Here is a 22189-nt window from a genome sequence, read left to right as displayed (position 1 = left end):
ATCCAAAGGCGGGGGTGCAGGGAACGCAGAAATGGCCGGAAGGGATGCTGTGAGAGCTGTTGCTACACGCTGCCGCTGTTATCGATGTGGCACCCCCTCCCATCTTGTGAAAGACTGTCCGGTGGAGGCACAGGGACATCCGAAGGCCATCTCCCGTAGCAACCAGATAAAGAGCTCTTCGAAATGTGGGAAACCAAGGCCAAAGGCAGCTGGCAGAGAGGGCTCTGAACATAAACATCTAACAGCCTCTATGGCAGCAGTCAAGAACTGTCAACAGGACGCTGTGCTGACTTTTGTGATAGACTCAGGAGCCTCTCATCATCTCGTGCCCTCTGGTGGTTTCCTGGAGAACTGCACCTCTGTAACTTCTGGAAAAACTGTTTGTTTAGCAGATGGGACTAAACATGCTCTCACACAGTCTGGCTCACTGTTTTGTTCTTTCTTACAGGATTCGATACGGGCGTTTGTTGTTCCTGGACTGTCCTGCGCGTTGCTATCTGTCAGTGCTCTTCTTGCTGATAACTACAGAGTTTGTTTTGAGGATAACATGTGTTATATTTCCAGGGATGGGCAGCAACTAGTCAGTGTTGAATGTAAAGATAGGCTGTTTGTGCTAGAAGCTTCTCTTACAGGTCCAGATGACACGGAGGCAGCTCAAGCACAGTGTGCCAACGTTCCAGTCCATGATGCGTGTGCTCATCTCTGGCACCGACGTCTGGCTCACGTGTCGTGGGGGTCCATGAAGAAGATCCCAGAGTGCACTGAGGGGTGCAAAATGAAATCATGTGCTAAGTTTCTAGATTGTCGGGCGTGCAAGCACGCAAAGGTGAAAACGTGCACATACCAAAGGTCTGAGATTGTGACCACTAGGCCTTTTCAGTTAATACATGCAGATTTGTGTGGGCCGATGTCCGTGACCAGTATGGGCGGAGCCAAGTTTGCGCTGGTACTGATTGATGATTTTTCGCACAACAGCTGGCTGTTTACCCTCAAACACAACCTGGCATTGACCTTTTGGGACAATTTTGCAAAAACCGCCCGAGCGTGCAAGGAGGTAGTCAAGAACTAATCTATGAGTCATCGTCAGTTGGTTCAAATCCTCCACCTCTGCCTGTAGGGAGCGCAAGACACGAGTGGTGGCATTGATAGTTTTCTCCAGCCTGCATGTAAGAGCAAACAGCGCCGCTCGATTTTGCTCAGAAACTACTCCTGGGTATATGCCCATTGAGAGGAATCCTATAAATCCTCCCCCAACACTCCCCACAGAATTTGACAGAAAAATTTCATCTTCACAGTGCTCGCCTAGGGCTGCCCTTTTCCGTCTGCTTCTGAGGTGGGGCACCTGGTGATTGACCTCCACCGTAACCGGAAAGGTGAAAGCGCCTACGCCTACACATTGGTAATTTCCTGGGTGGAAATTTGTTGCCAATCCATCATATAAAAACCAAAGGTTAGGATCCTTAATCATCCAGCCAGAACATATGGATCCTTGTCCAGTGAAATTAACTGAATACTGAGGGAAGTATGGGTACAAATCTGAAGAGCTAAGTTTCTAGATTGTCGGGCGTGCAAGCACGCAAAGGTGAAAACGTGCACATACCAAAGGTCTGAGATTGTGACCACTAGGCCTTTTCAGTTAATACATGCAGATTTGTGTGGGCCGATGTCCGTGACCAGTATGGGCGGAGCCAAGTTTGCGCTGGTACTGATTGATGATTTTTCGCACAACAGCTGGCTGTTTACCCTCAAACACAAAAGTGAAGCTGCGCCGCTAATCAAAGACTGGATTGCGGCAGTGGAACTGCAGTTTTCCACACGGGTGCAAAACTTTCAGAGCGATCGTGGTGGGGAGTTCACCGGGTCTGCTCTGCAAAGTTTCTTCCGCAAGAAGGGGATTCAACACAGGTTGACTGCTCCACATAGTCCCCAGCAGAATGGGATCGCGGAACGCAGGAATCGAACGCTGCAGGAGATGTCCTCTGCGTTGCTATTTGATGCCGGGCTCCCACAGCGCTTTTGGGGGGAGTCTTGGCGGACGGCCAACTTTATTCTGAACAGGTCGTTTAATTCAGTGGTAGGGGACACACCCTATTTTCTGCTGCACGGTAAGAAGCCTAAGGTGCATTACTTCCGTGTTTTTGGCTGTGAGGCTTGGGTCCTCATACCAAAGGCCAAACACAAGAAGGGTGGCCCTAGGTCCCAGAAGATGATTTTCTGTGGGTACGAGCCAGGGACCAAGGGGTGGAGGTTTGCTTATCCGTCAGGGAATCAGTCCAGGATTCTGCTCAGCAACAGTGCTGAATTCTGTGAGCAGAGTGGCTGGACACGGATACATGGGAACCCTGATATTCTGTCAGACAGTCTGCTTGACTCTGCTGATGAAGAAGAAGAAGAGGTGGAACCTGCTACTGAGGCACAGAGTCCAGACCCAGAGCAGGCAGAGGGGAGAACTTCTCCTAAAGCTGTGAAGCTTGAGCAACGCAGTGCTCCATCTTCTCCCACAGGTTCGGCTGAGAAGTCCAGAAGGCTCAGTAAGTCAGAGGGGGAGCTCTCTGATGCCAAGGGCGTTCTGGCTGGCCCTAGTGGGTCAGAGGGGGTTCCTGAAGTAGTGTTGTGCCGATCAGCTTGGACGACGAAGGGGAAACCTCCTGATAGGTTTGCAGTCACTAGTGTGTGGGTTGGTATGGCACAGTGTGAACCCGAAAGTTTTGAGGATGTTCAGAAACTGCCTCAGGAAGAAGCCAGGAAATGGCATGAGGCGATGCAGAAGGAGATGAGCTCAATGGAGTCTCTAGGTGTGTTTTCCCTCACGAAGTTGCCGGTGGGCAAACAGGCCATGAGTAGCCGCTGGGTTTACTGTCTTAAACCCACAGCGACTGGAGAACCGCAGTACAAGGCCAGATTAGTAGCGAGAGGATTCACGCAGTGAAGGGGGTTGCATTAATACGGAAGTTTATGCTCCTACCTCCAGAAGTGAATCTCTATGCGTACTCTTGGCCATTGCTGCACAAAGAGGTTTGCTGGTGCATCACTTTGATGTGGACGTTGCCTACTTGAACTCAGACCTCCAGGGGGATCTGTACATGCTTCCTCCTCCAGGGTTTGAGGGCAATGAGCAATGTACTGTATGGAAACTTCAGAAGTCGATTTACGGTCTGAAGCAATCGGCCAGGAATTGGAACTTGTGCCTGAATGAAGCTTTGGAGAAGCTAGGCTTCAGAAAGAGTCTTGCTGACAGTTGCCTGTACCTTAGAGGGTCAGGAGACTCACAGGAAATGGTGTTATTCTTCGTTGATGACATCATTTTTGTTGCGAGGGCAGACAAACAGGTGCAGAAGTTTGCCAAGGAGCTAGGGAAGCGGTTTCAGCTCAAGAACCAGGGTGCAGTAAAGATCTACCTGGGCGTGGAGATAGCTAGAACTGAGGATGGTAGCTTCTTGCTCAGTCAGAAAGGCAAGATTGAGCAGTTGCTTGAGAAGTTCAGAATGTCTGATTGTGCGGGGGTGAGGACACCCATGGAGTTGAGTTACATGAAAGATAGCCCGCAAGCGGAAAGTGCTGAGTTTGAGAATGCTGAGCTCTTTCAGTCAGCTCTGGGTAGTCTGTTGTATCTGTCCCAATGGAGCAGACCAGACATTGCCTTTGCTACCAATCTGCTAAGTAGGGAAGCGTCAAAACCCAGTGTAAGTCCTTGGCACGGTATCAAGCGGGTACTGCACTACCTGCAGGATACCAAAGACTTCAGTCTCAAGCTGCCAGCTGAAGGTGAGACGAAGCTCATGTGCTTTGCAGACAGTGACTGGGCAAATCTGCAGGACCGGAAGTCCGTATCTGGGTTGGTGATAAAGTTTGGGAAGTCACTGGTTGGGTGGAAGTCCCAGAAGCAAAGTCTCATTGCGCTGTCCTCTACTGAGGCAGAATTCAGCGCACTGTCAGATTTGTGCCGGCAACTGGAGTTCTATAGATGCTTGGTGCAAGAGATCTGTGGGGATTGAAGCTTGCCCATCACGGTTTGGGAAGACAATCAGCCCTGTTTGAAATTAGCTGAATCTGGGCAATTTAAGGCCAGAACCAAGCATCTAGACATATGTTTCCAGAATGTGTGTCAGAGTGTTCAGTCAGGTTTGATACGGCTGAAGTACTGTGCCAGTCACGATAACTTGGCTGATGGTTTTACCAAACCATTAAGCTTCCAGCGTCATGGGGAGTTCTGTGGTGGTTTGGAGTTGGGGTAAGTTCTGTTACTTACTTGCCCCACAGTAGCGCAGGGCGAGAGGGGGTGTGAGGAGAACCTGAGCTTACAGGGTTAAACAGCTCAGAGTGTACGTCCTGCCTACTGTGGGGTGGGGAGAGACTCTGCGTCACTTCCGAGAGTCTCAGCTCTTTGTTTTCTCTGCTTTCGCTTCTGAAGAGAGCAGACGTGTTTTCACGATGCTGTGCACTATATTAGACAATGGATAGTTCTGCTGTAAATAAAGCTGCTTTTAGTTATTAGTAAACTATGTTTGAGACTCTGTTTAAGCACACTGAAGAAGCACGGAAGACAGCAGCTTTCTCTGCCTGCTGCAAACTCTGCTATTTTGCTCAGAGCATTGGAATGTGGACTTTGGAATGCAGAGGCCTGGCAGCGAGAGCCGGCCGGATGTCAGGCTTATCTGAGCAATAAATCTTCTCAGAGGTTTCATGAACCCATCTGCCAGGTTCTCCTGGCTTGGACAGTACTTCAGCTTCACCAAGCCTGTCTGGACATTCTGACACACATTCTGGAAACGTATGTCCAAATGTTTGGTTCGGAACTTAAACTGTCCAGACTCTGCCAACTTAAGACAAGGTTGATTGTCTTCCCAAACAGTGATGGGCAAGCAACAATCCCCACAGATCTCTTGGACCAAACACTGGTAGAAATCCAATTCCCTGGACAAGTCAGACAAAGCACTGAACTCAGCCTCGGTAGAGGAAAGTGCAATAAGACTTTGCTTCCGGGACTTCCACCCAACCAGAGATTCCCCAAACTTCACTACTAACCCAGACACAGATTTCCTGTCTCCAAGATTTGCCCAGTCGCTGTCCGTCCAGCACGTGAGCCGTACGTCATCTTCAGCTGACGTAAGGCAAAAATCTCTGGTATCCTGCAAATACCTCAGCACTCTCTTGATGCCAAGCCAGACACTCACACTGGGCTTTGTAGCCTCCCGGCTGAGCAGATTCACAGCAAACGCTATGTCCGATCTGCTCCACTGAGAGAGATACAACAGACTCCCTAGCGCTGACTGAAACACCTCAGGGTTTTGGAACTCAGAACGATCCCCAAGTTGACTGTCCTTCATGTAGCTTGTCTCTATGGGCGTTCTGACCCCTGCACAGTCAGACATCCTGAACTTCTCAAGCAACTGCTCAATCTTGCCTTTCTGATTGAGCAAAAAGCTTCCATTTTCAGACCTGTCTATCTTAACTCCTAGGTAAACCTTTACTGGACCAAGGTTTTTGAGCTTAAAATGCTTTCCAAGCTCTTTGGCAAAACCTTGCACCTGTTTACCTGTCTGTGGCACGTATAAGATGTCATCTACAAACACCAGGATCAACTCCTGTGTCTCTCCTGACCCCTTCAGGTACAGGCAGCTGTCTGCAAGACTCCTTTGGAAACCCATGCTTTCCAAAGCATCATTCAGACACATGTTCCAATTTCTGGCTGATTGTCTCAAGCCATAAATGCAGTTTCCACACAACACCTGGCTCATTGCCCTCAAACCCTGGAGGAGGTAGCATGTACAGATCCTCCTTCAGATCTGAGTTCAAATAAGCCACATCTACATCAAAGTGGTGCACTTGGTGCCCTCTTTGTGCAGCTACTGCTAAAAGCATGCACAGAGTCTCACTCTGGGAAGTAGGAGCATACACTTTGGTGTAATACAGCCACTTCCACTGCATGAACCCTCTGGCTACTAGCCTAGCCTTGTACTGTGGTTCTCCAGTCACAGTAGGTTTAATCCTGTAAACCCAGCAACAGCTCACGGCCTGCTTGCCTACTGGCAGCTTCATGGTGGAGAACACACCTAAAGACCTCATTGAGTTCAACTCCTTTCCCATTGCCTCTTGCCATTTCCTGGCTTCTGCTTCAGGCAAATTTTGAACTTCCGCGAAACTCTCTGGTTCACACTGTGCCAAACCAACCCACACACTAGTGACCTCAAACCTCTCGGGAGGTATCCCTTTAGTAGTGTGTGTGGAACACCTGAGCACTACCTCAGGTGCCCCCTCTGACCCACTGGGGCCAGCTAGTGTGTCCTTGTCATCAGAAGACTCCCCCTCTGCCTTACTGTGGCTCTTGACCTTCTGCACTGGACTGGTGGGAGATGAAGGCACACTCTTTGGCTCTTGCTTAATAGCCTGTGGAGATGCCCTTCCCTGTTCCTGCTCCTGGTCAGAGACCTGATCCTCAGCAGCAGGTTCAGTATCTACCTCTCCCTCCTCAGCAGTGTCAAACAGACTCTCTGAGAGAATGTCAGGATTCCCATGGATGCTTGTCTACGCACTCTGCTCACAGATCTCAGCACTCCTGCTGACTAGACTCCTTGACTGATTGACTTCTGGATAGGCAAATCTCCACCCCTTAGTCCCAGGCTCATACCCACAAAAGATCATTTTCCAGGACCTCGGGTCATCCTTCCTGCATTGGGCCTTTGGCACAAGAACCCAAGCCTTGCACCCAAACACACGGAAGAAATGCACCTTGGGCTTCTTACCGTGCAGCAGGAAATAGGGCGTGTTCCCTACAACAGAGCTATATGAGCGATTAATCGTGAAGTTGGCAGATTTCCAAGCTTCCACCTAAAAGTGCTGGGGCAGGCCAGCGTCAAACAGTAGAACTTCAGCTGCCTCTTGTAGCGTTCTGTTCCTGCGTTCCGCAATGCCATTCTCCTGGGGAGAATAAGCGACCGTCAACCTGAGACGTATCCCTTTCTGGCGGAAGAAACTCTGCAAAGCAGACCCAGTAAATTCTCCACCCTGGTCACTTTGAAAACTCTGCACCCGTGTGGAAAATTGTAGTTCCACTGCCGCAATCCAGTCTCTGATCAGCGGGGCAGCCTCACTCATGTGTCTCAGTGTAAACAGCCAACCATTTCTAGAGAAATCATCTGTCAGAGTAAGCGCAAATTTGGCCCCGCCCAGACTGGCCACTGGCATGAAGCCACATAGGTTGGCATGCACCAGTTCAAAAGGTTTTGTGGTCACTCTGTCAGATCTAGGATAACTGCACCTTTTTAACTTCGCTCTTTTGCAAGCTCTGCAATCTAAGAATTTATCACATGCCTTCATTTTGCATCCCTCAGTGCACTCTGGAAGCTTCTGGATGTACTTCCAGTTGCTGTGTGACATTCTCCTGTGCCACAGATGCTGACACATATTGTGTGTGGGAATGTTAGCACATTGGGCCTGTGCTGTCTCAGTTTCACCCTCACCTGCTGGAGGTGTTTCCAGAACATAGAGCCTGTTCTGACATTCAACACTGACCAGATGCTTCCCACCCCTGGAAATAGAACAGACATCATTTTCAAAGTAAACCTTATAGCCATCCTTTACAAGAGCAGAAAAAATAACAAACAAAATTGCATCCCTGGCACAGCATATGCTCCCAGCTCCACCTTTAGGAAAGAAACATAGACATTTCCAACAGTAGTCAACTGCCTCTGTGTCCCATCTGCAAGTGTGACTGCTTTTCCAGTTGAAACAGCTCTGCAGTTCCACATTTGGCTGCTAGAGGGCAGCAGATGATGACTGGCACCAGAGTCTATGATCCAACGCAGCATGCTGCCCTCACTGGAGCTGTCTGTGACTGTTGCCATGGAAGCAGCAAGATGATAAGAAATGCTGTCCCTCTCACTGCCTTTGTCACATCCTCCCTTCGCGTTCCCATGTTGGCCTCCCCTTCTATTTTTTTAAAAAAATAATATTTATTACTTTTATAGATTACAAAAAGAGAGAAAAAAGCAAAAGAGAAAAAACAGAAAAAAACAAAGAAGAAAAACAAAAAGAGAGAAAAAAACACACAATACAATATATAAACAATACAAAACACAACCTAAACTCAAAACTAAACACATTAAGCTAAACTAAACAAACCCCACTCCCAAAACAAAAACAATTTAAAAAGATGCATCATCTCTTTTCCATACTCTATCTTTCGTTCCCTTGTTTCCTCGACCTCCTCACACCTCCCTTTTTGTATTCCACTTCTATTAATTGTTTCAGCAAATCCTTTCCATCTTTCTCCATTTTCTGTGATATTGTAAATAACGTATTATTTTAACCTTATTTTCCATTAAAACTAAATTACTTATATGTACTTAACTCCTTATAACATTTCTGTTAAGCCCATAAAAAATAAAAAATCATTCCACCATTTTTCTATCACTCATTAGTTTTACCATAAGTCTATATATAAACTTTAAATTTTCCAATCTTCTTCCACCATCTCCTCTCCCAGGTTTCGGATTCTGCCAGTCCTTTCCGTCAATTCCATAAAGTCCATCAACCTGGTGATCTTATGTCCGAGGCTCTTAACTCTTTTCCAAGTCCCTTCTGCAGATCTTCTTCATTTTCTTTAATGCTAAAGAGCCAATCTCGGGGTAATTCCAACCTGTCAATCCTTTTCTTCCTTCTGAACAGATCAGCTGAATTTCCATAGTTGAAACTACAGTCCATAAAGTATTTCCGGGTATATTTCAAAATTCCTCCAATTCCAAAGGCCCCCAAAACTTCAATCTCCTCCAGGCCCGAGTCCATGTCCCAAAAGTCAGTTAATCCCTGCATAGAGGGCTCTTTCCAACTTTCCTTCTTTAATCCAAACTGGGATCCATTCCTCGGAGTCTGGCTTTTCCTAGATTCAATCATAGAGGGCCTCAACTTATAGTCTCCAATTTGCTTCTGTGAATCCACAGATCTCACTTGTATTATTTTATGTTCAACAACAGCTGCATTCTCCTTCTCCTCCTTCTCCTCCACCATTTGTCCTGCCAAAATGGGTTCCTGTACCAAGTCCTGAATTATTTCTGTGTTAGTGTTCGCTTTTTGACTCAAGTTGGTCACTTTCTGTTCCAAATTATCAACTTTGAGAGTCATATCATCCATCTTCTTGTGAAGCTGTCCCAGCGAACAGCTTATCTTACATAAAACAGTCACAATGGCCTCTCCTGTCAACATTTTTAAATAGTCCAAGGTCGCTCTCTGGTTCCCAAACTCCTTTTCTGCAGCTGGAAATCCCCCAGTTACAGTCCTGTTACAGTTTCAAAAGCTCCCTCTAGAGGGAAACAGTCTCCACTTGTATCAGTTCTTTCAAGCACAATTTCAAACATTAAAGATAAAATTTCAGTTACTTTTCCTTTTTTAAAAAAAAAAAAAACACAGAAAGGGACAATGGAAACAGTATCTTACTCTTGTTTAGCTAGCTGTCAAATCCGTTCTGTCAAAAGCACTCTGTCCAAACGTCATCTGGCAGCCCGTTCCCAGGTTCAGAGCAGTGGTAATTTAATTTTTTCACTCTCTCCTGCAGGCTCACTAGATCCAAAATTACTAGATCACTAGATCCAAAACTAGATCCCCTCTTCTCCTGCTTCCAAAGGGGGTTTTGTATCTTTAAACCGGTGGAAATTTGATCCTTTGCCAAAGCTTTCAAAGACTTTACTTGTAACGTCTTTGCTTCAGTCTATTTACAAAAACGGGAGGTGGACTTCCTGTTTATAACCTTCCCGTTTCAGTGCCAAATTAAAGTATGTAAGAATCCAATTTTCCGTTTTACTCACGAGTAGTTGTTTAAAATCCAATTGTCCACAGGAAAAAGTCAGCGCTCTCCGGCAACAGCAATGCGGCTTCACTCCGTGAAAGAAGCAGTCGATTCAAAGCACCGCGCCACTCACGCCACGTTGCTCCGGATCCCCAAAACAGGGTTTCCCCGCGAGTAGGGGGGGCGCAAGGGTGCCAGCCGAATCCCACGTTCACAGGCTTCTCCCGCCTGTGGTTTTTAATGGGTCTCCGCCTCGCTGTGGCGGTTCAGACCCTGTTTTTCACGGAGCGGATTCCTCCTGATCGGAGGAAATCCGCCATTGCCAGAGGCGCCAACCCAGAAGTCCTGGCCTCCCCTTCTAATCCGGTTGCCATGATGACCTGGCTGGCTGCCATGGGAAGTGACCTTGGAAGCATCCTGTGTAGACTCCTTGGCTCTCCTCGGGCAGGAGCGACACAGGTGCTGGTCAGAACCGCATACAAAGCAACAACGAAAAGAAAAAGCTTGCACTGTGCCTTCTGTCTTTACTGCCCCACACTCTTGCCAGCAGGGCACCCTGAGCCAGCTCGACCCTCTCTGAGTCGGTGTTCCTCCTCATTGCATAAATGGCCCGTGACGTACTGTAGCGTTAAATCAGCTGGGGGCATAGACTCCAAAGTTAAACACAAATTGTAATAGCTTTTGTCCAGGGAACTCAGAAGAATATAAACTTTTAATTCTTCAGTAAAGTTAACCTGCAACAGTCTCAGTTTGTTGAATACAGCAAGCATTCTGGTTACATGCTGCCTGATGCTATCACCAGGACGCAGCTTCAGCTCAAACAAACTTCTCGTGGTGTGAATCTTGGCCCCAGCTGTGAATCTGTGATGCACTCTCTCTAGTGCCTGCCAAACCTCCTGGGCTGTCTCAAGACCCTCCACAAATGGCAACTGTGAGCCATCCAAACTGAGCACTATAGATCCCAGAGCTTTCTGATCCTTCCTCTGTGAGGCATAGGCTGCTGCAACTACTGCCGCTGCATCTCTGTCTGCAGTTTGCAATGGGGCTCCTTGCATGGCCTCCCACAGACCTTTGGCTATGAGCCAGGCCTTGACTTTCCAGGGCCATTCCTCCCAGTTATGTCCATTGAGTCTGTGGAGTTTGGTGGTTATAGAGTTAACCTCCTTATGTTCTGCCCTGGGGGAGGAGCATCTAAGCGACGCTGCACTGTACGTCACAGGTCTTTGTTCTGTGAGATTTGGTTTCCTTTTTCTCCGAGAGCGAAAGGAGAAAGACACGATGGGTTTAAGCTCCGATGGAATGTAATGCTTTGCTTGTAAATAAAGCTTTTAGTTAGAGAAGCTGTCTGGACTATATTCACTCCCTCTTCTCTCACATGAAAGACTGCTGCGTATCTGCTATTTGTTTTTCTTTTTTAAAAAAATGATATTTATTGAAAATTTTTTAGAATTACAAAAAAAAGACAAAACAGAAAAAGAAAAATAAAAAATAAAAATCCATCATTCTCAAATTCTCAACTTTCATTACCTTCTTTCTTTGACCTCCTCCTCCTCCCCTTTTTTGTATCCTAATTAATAATTATCGCAGCAAATCCTTTCCATAATTCATAATATTCTGTCATTACATTACCTTAATCTATTTTCATCTTATCTTATAGAAAACCTTGAAACTTAAAACTTAAATCTTATTTTTACCAACTTCTCATAACCATAATATTCTTACCTAATTCTTTAAACATTTTTGCTAGAGCCAAGTAATTTCATTTCAACATTTTTCTAACATTCATCAATTTTATAAAACAATCCTAATGATTAAAAAAAGAAATAAAGACAATCCAATCTTCATCCAGCGTCCCTTCCTCCTGGTCCCGGGTTTTGTCAGTCCTTTTTATCCCATTGATCTAGCGCATTAACCTGGTAACCTTATATCCGAGGCCCTTAAGTCTCTTCCATGTCCCTTCTGCGGCTCTTCTTCATATTTTCCTTTCACTCATGGGAACTCCAGCTTGGTAATGTTTTTGACCCTTTTCAACAAATCAGCCCCTTTTCCATAGTCCAGACTAAACTCCATGTGGTATTTAAGAACATGTTTCAGAATCCCTCCAAAATTGAGAGCCCCCACAGCTCCAAACATCTCACGGCCCATTGCCAGACTCGGAAAGTCCAAACATCCCTGCATAGAGGGGTCAATCCAACCCCCCATTTCCAAACCAATCCAAACTTTATCTTTCCAAATCTGGTTTTTTCCAAGTTCATTTGTCAAATCCAAAAGCTCATGTTCCTGCAGGGCCGCAGCTCCCTCCATCTCTGGCGCCCAAGATTCAGCAACGTCCTCTTCTCTCATCTGTTCTGTCAGGGCACACTCCTGGTTTAGTTCCTGGGTGGGCTCCATATAGTTTCCCACTGCCTGTTCAAAAGTTCTGACCGCATTAGTCATCAAATCCGTCTTCTCATTTAACTGAGCCAGTAAGGCATTTGTTTTACAGAGAGCATGCAACAGAACTTCTGAATACATTGTCCTACAAGGTCACAAGTCCATTCCCACGATTGTAATCTGTGACAGCTGCAAGCTCCCTGGAATTAGTTACAGTTTCACAGTCTCCCTCTAGGGGGAAAACTTCTATTTGTTCTTTCTTTTAAGGACAAATCTAGCAACAAAGTCTCTTTTTTAAGATATTTTGTCAATATTTGTTCCTTTAAAATGCGAAAGGAAACAGTGGAATCACTATGTTACTCTTCTTTTAGCTATCTGTCAAAAGCATTTGTCTCTGGTCAATGAGCTTCAAACGTCAGTCCTGACACCCCGCTCCAGGATCAGGACGGTGGAAAGTTACTTTACTTTAAACTCACTTCTGCAGGTTTAAACAGTCCAAAAAAGATCCCCCTTCTTCTCCTGCTACCGAAGGGGGGTTCAATAATTTTAAATGATGAAAGCTAATCCTTTAGAAGTGATTTTCTGAGCTCTAGTTTACGTTGTCTTTGCTTTATTCTGTCTACAAAGAAACGGAAGGCTGACTTCCTGTTTGAACCTTCCCGTTTCAGTACCAAATTGAAGTAAATTTTTAAGTCCAATTCCTTTCTGCTCGCCAGTCCTTATTTAAAGTCCAATTGTTCAAAGTTTAAGTACTCACGGGTGATTATTTTAGATGCCAAATTGTCCCAGGAAAAAGGCAGTGCTCTCCGGCAACAGCTATGCGGCTTCGCTCCATGGAAAAAGCAGTTGACTCACAGCACCGCGCCACTTCCCCCTCTTCGCTTCGGAGCCCGTTAGTGGGTTCCTTTGCGGGTTGGGGGGGCGCTAAGGGTGCCCGCCGAGTCCCATGGTCACAGGCTTCATCCGCTTGTGATTTCTAAAAGGGTCCCCGCTTCGCCGTAGCGGAAAAGACCCGTTTCGCGCGGAGCTGGTCCCTCCAGTTCAGAGGGAGTCGCCATTGCCGATGGCGCCACCCCGGAAGTCCCTGCTATTTGTTTTTCTACCTGGGGTCATGCTTCTCAGAGTGTGCGCAAGAGAAGCGTGGCTGGACGGAGAAAGCAATAAATCTGCAAAGAGTCAAAAGGGACTGTGTAGGATTCCTGGCCATCTGCCATCTTCTCCCCTGGGGCTTAGCCTACTCACGTTCCAGTAGCTCCTCCTGGCACCCGGTCCTGAAGATGAGGCCTTCTCACCACCGAGCTTCGCTGCCTCAAACCCTAGGCAGGAGCTCCAGCTGGCCTTGCTGCACCCTCACACACAGGCACGTCATGGCAGCACCCATAACCTCTTGAATTAGAGTGGCATCCGGCACACTTCCCTGTGCCTCTGAGCCTTAAGACTTCTTCCTGGCTCCAAGAAGAGTTTCGCAGCAGCGGTGTGTGCCTTGTGTAGGTGCAATAAATCATAGTCCGCACGCAAGCTTCTTTCTAATCTAAGAGGCTTTAATGAACAGCATAGCGTAATAAATCAGCCGGGAGATCGAGCAGCCATCCTCCCGGTTCATCAGTGAAAAAACGAAAGTAACTCACACACAAAGAAAGATTCCCGTATGTGAAATAAACCACACCTTAGTAGGCTGGACGATACACAGAACTGTTTAACCCTGTAAGTTCTGATTCTCCTCACATTATGTGCCCTGAGTACCTTGATGTGGTAAATGATGAAGGCTTAGAAAGTGAAGAAGAGGATGCATACAGTAGTGACAGCAATGAAAGTGAGGACTAAGAGGACTTCCGGCGAAGCCGTGGCCATTGGAAAGAAGCACGAGATAGCCCTTCGGGGAATCTCACGTGGCGCGAGGGTTTTTCAGAGGTTCAGCTAAGGCTACGCAGACCTTGGAACCTCAAGCAGATTATTTTGGGGGACGTAGCACCCGACAGTGCCCTGAAGTGCTCTCCTGCCCCCCAGATTTTGCTAATAGGTCTGGGGACAGGATCGAGCTGAAGGCATGAAGGGGAGGCAGCACTAACCCCTGATTTCTAATGAAAGCGGCAGCTTCCAATAATTAGGAACGAATCCAGAGTTACACTTGGACTTATTTATTGGCCAAATGTTTAAAAGAAGTTAAATTTATTAAGATTCGGAACGCTGAGGGGTGAAAAAAGGGAGTCCGTCCCAGCAGTGGAGAGAAGATGGCGCATGGCGGAAGATTGCAGGAAGGAACAAGGAGAGACTGAAACTGCTGAGTGAGTGTTGCTAAAAGACCTCAGATACTTTGTTTAAAGTGCTGAGGCAGGGACTTTATACGGAATACTTTGTGGCATTTTGGAGTTTGAGAGGAATCTCTTTTTTCATTCTGGCCGGAGTACAGCTTGTCAGCAGCCAGAATTTAAGCTCATCACGCTCCACCATTTTATGACTGTTAAGACTGTGCTAATTATACCTGGTTAAAACCAGTAAAGTCTTGGATTATTGAACTTGACTTTTGAACGCCCAGTACATCTCATTAAAACTTGAACTGGCTGTATGTTTTCGGAACCTACTACTTTTGTCCAAGTTTATCATTTGGTGGAGGAATTCTGGCACTGGGCTTCTTAAAACTCCTTCTTCTCCGCCCCCCCCCCCCACAAACCTGAAGGATAAATTACCCCAGGTCTCTGACATTTTTTCTTTTGTTATTTTCTCTCGCTATCCCTGGTGGAGTTAATGAGTACGTGGATTAAGCCAGCAAGTGGCGGAAGAAAGAAGAGCTCCATTTGGATTATAAATTTGCCTTTCCTTTTGTTGTATTTTCTCCTTACTTTGCTGAGTGGAAAGGGCTTGAGGTCGATATAATCTAGCAGCAGAGAAAGAAATCGAAAGTAACTTTGATAAGAGGCTCAACGTCACAGTGTCAGACGCCACCGAGTGGATTGGGGATGTACTGCCTTTGAGGAACCTGTCAGTTTGGTATTGCGACCTCTGGAGGTTGCAAATAGAACTGCATCTGAGAAACTAAGTATTGGTTATTGTAGTTAGTAGTGTGAGACAGATGATATGGCAGGGGAAAGGGGAGTGGGCACCCCAGGAGAAAGACGACCTTCCAGACAGGAAAATGGGAGAGAGGGCAAGGAGATTAAAGACTATGATAACTTAATGGCTGAAATAAGGAAGGAATTTAAACAAAATGAGCAATATATGGAGAGAAAATTATTGGAGGTACAGGAGACTTTAGATAAAAAATTGGAAGGAGTAGTGTGGGAATTAACAGGTAAAGTAAAAGACTTATCTGTTAGATCTAAAACATTGGAAGATTCAATGAAAAGAACACAGAAAGAAATGAAGGAGACAAAGAGGGAGTCAGAACGGGTCAGAGGAGAGGTAAAAGAGATAAACAAGTTACAAGAAGTAATGTTGGACAATATGGCATTATTGGAGATGAGGCAAAAACAATTGAATTTGAAATTTAGGGGGATTCCTGCGGAGGCAAATGAGAATATTAGGGCTAAATTAATTAAAGAATTAGCGATCTGGATGGACTTAAAGGAGGAAAACATTGGATTTACAATTGTGAATGCATTTAGAATAAACGTAAGTTCAGTGAAAGCAAAAGTGAAGAAATTCCCAGGAGACGTTTTGGTTATGTTTAATTCGATGGACATAAGGAATGAAATTTTGAGAATGAATTACAATAAAAATTTATGTATTGAGGGGAAAGCAATCATCATTTTTAAAGAAACCCCATCCAGATTTCTATAAAAAAGGGACATTTATAAACAATTGGTTGGACTGTTGAAGAAAAATGGGATCCAGCATAGGTGGGAATTTCCAGAAGGAATTTTCTTCTATTACAAAGAGATTTAAATTAAGTAGCCACCAGGAATTAGAGAAGTTTTCTAGAAGATGTGACAAAGAGCTGGGGAAAGTGGAGAAGGAAAGACCCGCCCAGGATCAGAAGGAAGAGGAGAAAAAGAAGGGAGAGGAGGAGGAGGAGGAAGAGGAGGAGGAGGAAGAGGAAGAGGAAGAAGAGGATAATAATAAAGACTGCCAAATTTGAATCAGATCGAGTAATAGAATTAAATAGATTTGAAATTGGCTTTGAAAACTTTATTTTTGAATGTGAATGGACTTAATAAAAATAAAAGGAATAAAATTGAACATGTTTTGATTAAATGAAATTTGGACATAATTTGTTTGCAATAAACACATGTTGCAAGAAAACGTAAGAGGATTTTAAGCAATAAAAGGTTGGGAAGAGACTTTATAGCCTCAGATGCAAATAAAAAATGAGGGGTAGTGTTGTACACAAAGGAGAAATATGATCCAAAATTGATTTTCAAAGACGAGGTCGGAAGAGTATTGATAGTTCAAATTATGTTTCAGGGTGAGAAATTGATTATTGTGGGAATTTATGCACCTAACGATAAGAAGGCAGAATTCTATTTGAATCTTAATGCAATACTATCTGATTTCCTGGACCAGAGAATGGTATTAATGGGGGATTTTAACGGAGTGGTTATGCCGAGTATAGACAGATCAACAAAAAGGAAAGACTTAAATGAAGGCAAGCTACCAAAATCATTTTTTGATATGGTGGACACCTGGGATTAACGGATATTTGTAGACTTAGAAATCCTACAACAAAACAGTACACATTCTTTTCATAACCGAATAAGAGCTCCGGCAGAATTGATTACATCTGGATTTCCAAGGAGTTGATTCCAAGAATATCTAAAGTTGACATTCTCCCAAGGACATTTGCTGATCATAATTCATTATACTTGGAGGTAAAAGGGAAAGATCCATCATCATTTAGATGGAGAATGAATGAAAGCTTATTTAATGATAAAAAAATAGTGGAAAAAGCAAGAGAGACAATTACAGACTATTTTAAGTGGAACTTAAACAAAGGAACAGCTATTGAGACAGTATGGGACACAAGTAAAGCAGTGATGAGAGGATTCCTGATTCAAAAGAATAGTTTCCAGAAAAGAGGAAGAGAGAAAAAGAAAGAGGAAATTCTGGCTCATCTCATGGAGAATGAGAGACAGCTGACATCAAAACTAAAAGATGATTTAATAAGGCAAAATATTAAATTGTTGCAGACTCAGTTCTCCACGATGGTGAATCAGGAAGTGGAATGGAAAATAAAGATGCTGAGACAAATCAGCAAACAAGATTGGGAAACTTCTGGCATGGTAATTAAAGACAAGGCAAAGACAAAACATAATTTGTAAAATAAGAGAGGGAGACAGGATGAACGAAGATCCTAAAGAAATCAGAAAAACTTTTCAGAGGTTCTATAAAGATTTGTATAAGAAAGAGAAGGAAGACACTAAGAAAATAGAGTTATATACAAGGACACCAATTACAACAGATCCCTATAGAGAAAAAAGAACAGTTAAATTGGTCAGTAATGGAACAGGAGATTGAGAAGACAATAAAGAGAATGAAGATAGGGAAAGCCCCAGGTCCGGACGGCATTTCGTCAAAATATTATAAGACATTAAGCGGACAACTATTGCCAGTGCTATGTGAGGTTATGAATGATATTTTGAAAGAAGGGAAAATTCCGAATACGTGGAAAGAGGCGTACATTACTCTGATCCCAAAGAAAGATGCTGATGACTTGAATGTCAAAAATTACAGGCCTATTTCACTACTGAATAACGATTACAAGTTATTTGCAGATGTATTAGCCAATAGATTAAAAACTGTATTAAATGATGCAATACACAAGGATCAAGCTGGTTTTTTACCGGGACGACAATTGAAAGATAATGTAAGGAACATATTGGATTTAATTGAATATTTAGAGCTTAGAAATGACAAACAAGCTGCATTTAATGTTTATCAATGCAGAAAAAGTGTTTGATAATATCTCATGGCATTTTATGAAATAATTTTTAAAAAGGATGGGAATGGGGAAATGTTTCTGAAAGGTATTGGTGCCATATATTCAGAACAAAAAGCCAAACTCATAATAAATAATAATTTGTCAAATTATTATGATATTTCAAAAGGCAAGGTTGCCCACTGTGACCACTGTTGTTTATTACGGTCCTGGACATTTTAAATGAGGACTTGAGAGAATCACCACAAATCAGAGGTATTAAGGTGGGAGCCTTAAAAGCTTTTGCAGACGACCTAGTCTTAACAGTAGAAGATCCAAAGAATAGCATACGAGAAGCTTTAGTGAAAATGGATGAATTTGGACAAGTAGCAGCAAACTTAATAAAAATAAGACCAAAATGTTAGTTAAGAATATGGATAAAGAAGAGATAGATGAATTGCAACACAGGTCAGAAATTATGGTGGCTAAAAAAGTGAAATATTTAGGAATTTGGTTGACATCGAAAAATATAAATTTGTTTAAAGATAATTATGAAACCACATGGAGGGAAATCAAGAAAGACATAGAGATTTGAATAGATTGAAATTGTCTTTGTTAAGCAGAATATCGGTTATAAAAATTAATGTTTTGCCCAGAATGTTATTCTTCTTTCAAACAATTCCAGTGATCAAAGGGACAGGACAATTTAGAGAATGGCAAAAAATATTATCAACATTTGTCAGGCAGGGGAAGAAGCAGAGGATAAAATTTAAAATATTAACAGTTAAAAAAGAAAGAGGTGGATTCTCCTTGCCAGACCTTAAACTTTACTTTGAGGCATCCTGTCTCGTTTGGTTAAAGGAATGGGCAACACTGGAAAATACGGATCTTTTGGACTTAGAAGGCCATGATAATAGGTACGGGTGGCACTCGTACCTTTGGTACGACAAGGTAAAAGTTCATAAAGGTTTCCTAAACCATGTGATTAGAAGGCCAATTTATGAGGTATGCGAAAGAAACAAAAACTTACTGGAAAGGAAAACACCATGGTGGATATCGCCGATAGAGGTATTGATGGATAAGAAATTAAATATGGAGGGAAGGCGAGCCACTTATGAGGAAATTATTAGACGATCGGAACAAGGATTAAAGCTTAAACCATATGAACAAACTGAAGACCTGTTTACACGATGGTTGCAATATCACCAGGGCTAATTTCCTTAAGAATGGATGCGTTTGATCTTCTTGCAGTCCATGAGACTCTCAAGAGTCTCCTCCAGCACCATAATTCAAAAGCATCAATTCTTCGGCGATCAGCCTTCTTTATGGTCCAGCTCTCACTTCCATACATCACTACTGGGAAAACCATGGCTTTAACTATACGGACCTTTGTTGGCAAGGTGATGTCTCTGCTTTTTAAGATGCTGTCTAGGTTTGCCATCGCCTTTCTCCCAAGGAGCAGGCGTCTTTTAATTTCGTGACTGCTGTCACTATCTGCAGTGATCATGGAGCCCAAGAAAGTAAAATCTCTCACTGCCTCCATTTCTTCCCCTTCTATTTGCCAGGAGGTGATGGGCCCAGTGGCCATGATCTTCGTTTTTTTGATGTTGAGCTTCAGACCATATTTTGCGCTCTCCTCTTTCACCCTCATTAAAAGGTTCTTTAATTCCTCCTCACTTTCTGCCATCAAGGTTGTGTCATCTGCATATCTGAGGTTGTTGATATTTCTTCCGGCAATCTTAATTCCGGCTTGGGATTCATCCAGCCCAGCCTTTCGCATGATGAATTCTGCATAGAAGTTAAATAAGCAGGGAGACAATATACAGCCTTGCCGTACTCCTTTCCCAATTTTGAACCAATCAGTTGTTCCATATCCAGTTCTAACCGTAGCTTCTTGTCCCACATAGAGATTTCTCAGGAGACAGATGAGGTGATCAGGCACTCCCATTTCTTTCTCATCTAATTTTCCTAATTTCTCAGACAATATGTTTGTACTTTTTTCCATATCAGATTACACTTGCAAAGGTAACCCCTACATTGATTTTGCCATCTCTTTCCCGAATTCTGAAAATTGATGTGTTCATGAAAGCAGCGCAAGATTAGATGTGATGTGAATCTCCAAAGAATTGGAATTAAAAGTTTTAAAAATAGAGATAAATCCTAGAACATTATCAGATCATAATTCTTTAATAATGGAAATCCAAAAAGAAAGTCAATCTACCTTTAGATGGAGATTAAATGAAGGTTTATTAGATGAAAGGGGGGGGGGAGGAAAAGAAAGTTTTAGGAGATTACTTTGAATTAAATCTCCAAAATGAAATTAAGCTGCAAACAGTATGGGATGCCAGAAAGGCAGTGATGAGGGGACTGTTTGTCCAACAAAACTCAGTTAAAAGAAAATTAAGGGGGGAAAGGAAAAAAGAAATTTTATAATTAGTGAAAAAAACCAAATAAGGAATCACTAAAACAGGCAATTAAATTGTTGCAAACCCAATATTCAATTATCGTTAATGATGAAATAGGCCGGAAAATTAAAAGAATGAAACAAAAATATTTTGAACATGCCAACAAACCTGGGAAACTGTTGGCATGGCAGATGAGGAAAAATGAACAACCATATAAACAAAATTAACGTAAATGGTAAAATTACAGATAAACCGAAGGAAATATATTGGGAATGCACTGGTACCTCAGGTTAAGAACTTAATTCGTTCCAGAGGTCCATTCTTAACCTGAAACTGTTCTTAACCTGAGGTACCACTTTAGCTAATGGGGCCTCCCTCTGCTGCTGCCGCGCCGCCACCGCACGATTTATGTTCTCATCCAGAAGCAAACCTCTTAACCTGAGGTACTATTTCTGGGTTAGCGGAGTCTGTAACCTGAAGCGTCTGTAACCCGAGGTACCACTGTACCCAGTTCTGTAACTGCATGTTCTGGAAGTTGGGCAATAGGGGCAGTACAGGATTCCTTTTGGTGTACCGACCTCCCCGCTGCACCAAGGATTCCCTGCCTGAGTTGCTTCAGGTTGTGGCGGATGCTCTCCTGGAGACACCTAGTTTGGTTGTCCTAGGAGATTTTAACATCCATGCTGACACGACCTTACAAGGGGCCACTCAGGACTTTGCGGAAAGCATGGCCTCCATGGGGCTGTCCCTGAATAAGTCTGGCCCAACTCATAGTCGCGGACATGCCTTGGACCTGGTGTTCACCTCTATGTCCACCACATATGATAAAAGTCACCGACTGAATCTTTACATTTCCAGCATGCTTTGTCCCTCATTCTATACATTTTAACTAACTTTATAGGTGTCAAATACCATCTATACATCATTTTCATTACATTTTCTTTTAAAGACATACATGCTGTGAAGTTCAGATTTTCATTCCACAATCTTGTCCATGAATCAAACTCAATATTGCACCCAAAATCTAAAGCCCATTTTATCATAACTTCTTTCACTTCCTCATCTTTAGTAAACCATTCTAACAACAAGTTATACATCTTAGATAATATTTTACTTCTGCTTTCCAACAGCTCGATTTGAAATCTTGATTTTTTTGTCTTCAAAACCAACCTTCCTCTTATCCTCCTTAAATATGTAATTCACTTGACGATATTGCAACCAACCTGTAAAAGAATCTTCAATTTGGTCATACGGTTTAAGCTTTAAACCTTGTTTGGTTTTCATCATAATCTCTTCATATGTGGCCCACCTTCCCTCCATATTTAATTTCTTAACCGTCAATACCTCAATCGGCGATATCCACCATGGTGTTTTCTTTTCCAATAATTTTTTATTTCTTTCCCATACCTCATAAATTGACCTTCTAATCACAGGATTCAGGAAACCTTTATGTACTTTCACTTTGTCATACCAAAGATAAGAATGCCACCCAAATCTGTTATCATAACCTTGCAGATCCAAAAGATCTGTATTTTCCATTGTTATCCATTCCTTTAACCAACAGAGACAGGACGCCTCGTAGTAGAGTTTCAAATCTGGATTTCCTTCCATGTGATACCATAATTATCCTTGAACAAATTAATATTTTTTTATGTCAACCAAATTCCCAAATATTTCACTTTCTTAACCACCATAATTCCTGACTCTGCGTTGCAATTCATCTATCCCTTCTTTAATCATATTCTTTATTAGGATTTTACTTTTATTAAGCTTGAATCC

The sequence above is a fragment of the Podarcis pityusensis genome (assembly GCF_964106645.2).
Source record: "Podarcis pityusensis genome assembly, chromosome: W".
NCBI classification, from domain to species: domain Eukaryota; kingdom Metazoa; phylum Chordata; class Lepidosauria; order Squamata; family Lacertidae; genus Podarcis; species Podarcis pityusensis.
Note: the sequence above shows the minus strand (reverse complement) of the source record.